This window comes from Triticum dicoccoides, chromosome 5A (assembly GCF_002162155.2).
Source record: "Triticum dicoccoides isolate Atlit2015 ecotype Zavitan chromosome 5A, WEW_v2.0, whole genome shotgun sequence".
NCBI classification, from domain to species: Eukaryota; Viridiplantae; Streptophyta; class Magnoliopsida; order Poales; family Poaceae; genus Triticum; species Triticum dicoccoides.
Window position 1 is genome coordinate 250,761,200 of NC_041388.1, and position 2,480 is coordinate 250,763,679.

The 2,480-nt window shown below is 34.1% G+C and overlaps 1 pseudogene; it reads right to left on the minus strand.

The window, feature by feature from the left end:
- Window positions 1-898, minus strand: part of LOC119299396 — a 1,830-nt pseudogene extending 932 nt beyond the window's left edge.
- Window positions 899-2,480: the final 1,582 nt, after the last annotated feature.

A 2,480-nucleotide genomic window follows, 5' to 3' on the forward strand; every position in this document is an offset into this window, starting at 1 on the left:
CTAGTTTCCCGACACCGATGGAGCACGCGAAAACGTCCCCGCGCGCTAAAAAGCTAGTTTACTGCACGCGCGCGTCTTTTGACGCGGCTGTTGGAGATGCTCTAATCAAGAGTACTCCTTGAAGGGCCCTCGCAAGATTCATTTTTGGTGGGCTAGAAGCACCGGATAGCACACATTTGGCTTCCCTAGGAGACACAGATTTTCTTTCACGAGAGCCTCTCAAAAAAGTAAAAATAAACTGTTTTTTCCTTCCATGAGATGCATAGATTTATTCTCGTGAAGGCACATATTTGATTCTGCAAGAGGCACAGTCATGTCTCTCGAAAAAGAAAAAACGTGTTTATATTTTTCTTTCTCGAGAGACATGAATTTACTTCTCATGGAGGAACGGATTTGCTTTCGCGAGAGGCACGACGGTGCCTCTCTGAAAAGAAAACAAAGCAGTTTTTTCTCTTCTATGAGTGGCACGGATTTACTATCCATGAAGGCACGGATTTGCTTTTGCGAGAGGCACAACTATGCCTTTTCAGAAAAAGAAAAAAAGGTGTCCTCAGTTTCATTTTTCTTGTTTGATTTTTCAGAAAAAAAGTTCATCGAAACCTATAGACATGGGATCAAGTTTTGAAGATTTTGACGCGAGGAATTTAACGGAGAAAATGGTTCAAGATTTGGACGCACAGTTTAAAAAATAAAATGGTTTTTCTACGAAAAAAAAGATACTCATAGATTGCGACAAGTGCGCGTATACAGTGCGCAAGTGCGCCACTAGAAAGATGGAAATGATATTTGTAAAAAGCACTCCTTAATTAGTGATTTTGCTTCGCAAATTATATATCTTGCTTTTATCGAGCCTTATGGAAGACTTACCTGAAGTTTGTACAATAACGGGCTGGCCCATTTAGCGCATACTTAAACAAATAGGGTAGAGAAAAAGGGGCGCCCCTATGTTTCGATTATAGCGGGATGAAAGGAACCCTGGAGTCAAGGCAGCGTGACATGGGCTGGCGCACCTGCGTTGGGGGGCACAACCCTCGTTTTTGGGTTTTGTTTCTTTTTCACATTTTTTTCACTTTTTATTTCCCTTTTTTTTACTTCTGTTTACACTTCCAAATATTCTAGTCATATATATCACAAAAATACAATTTAAATAACATTTCGAAAAATGTTAGTCATGTATTTGAAAATGTAAATGTGTATAAAAAATGTTGGCCATGTATTCAAAACAAGTCAATCTTGCATTTGAATTTTTTTGATAAAAATTAGAAAAATGTTAAATATGTGTAGAAAAACTGTTGACCATGTATTACAAAATTTTAAGCTTGTACTTGAATTTTTTTGATCAAGCATTTGAAAATATAATATTAAATGCATACAGAAAAGGTGTTGACCATGTATTCCAAAAATATTATTCTTGTATTTGAAATATATTAATTAAGCATTTGAAAAAGTTAAAAACATGTATAAAATTATTTACCTTTTGTTGAAAAAAAAATTAAAGTTCAATTTATAAAATGTTAAACATCTATTTCAAAAATGTTCTTGTCTTATATGAATAATGTAGAATGAAAATCAAAAGAAACATTACACATGTGTTTGAAAAAAATGATGAAAACGAAAAAAAGAAATAAAACGGAGAAATCCGAGAAAAGACAAAATAAAACCAAAGCATAATTAAGAAAGAAAGAAAGAAAAACTAGTGAAGAAACAAAAATACAACCGAAGAAAAGACAGGAAAAAGAAAACAAGAAAATGAGTGCAATTAAAGAAAAATAAACAAAAAAACGAAAAAACCGGAGTCAACTGAGAGTGAAACAAAAAAAGCTGAAGAAAAAGAAACAAAAAGGAAAAACTAATGTAAACCGACAAAAAGGTAAAAAAAAACAATGAACAGAAAAAGGAAATAGAATATCCTAAGAAAGAGAGAAAACCGTAAGACAAAAAAAGAAAAAAACGAATAAGAAAACCAAAAAGAGAAAATAAACAAGTCGAACGAACGCACAGTGGGCCATCGAGCGAGCGATCGACAAAACCCCAAAATGGGGCCGACGTAGTCTATTATGAGGACAGAAAATGCTTTAGCGAGATCTTCGGGGAGAAAAGGGAGATACACAGGATTCGGTATCAGGATCGTTGGATTGAACAGTAGTGCTGGTAGCCACTCAACCATCTTCATGTACGTACTATGTTAGTAGGTTGCCTCTTAGTTGAAGAAAGAGAACCGGTCCTCCACGGGTTTTTCAGAGGGTTTCTTGTTTTTCTCTTTTTTCATTTTTTCAACGGTTTTTCTTCATCTTTTTCTTGGTTTTTTTTCTTCTTCTTTTCTTTGGTTTTCTTTGTTTCTTTTTTCATTTCCACAAGAATTTTTATTTTCTTTATTTTTTCTTCATATTCTTTGACATTGTTTGTTTCTTTTCTTCATACTGATTGATTTTATTTTGTTTTCTCTTGGTTTTTTTGTTTTTCTATACACATTTTTGGTA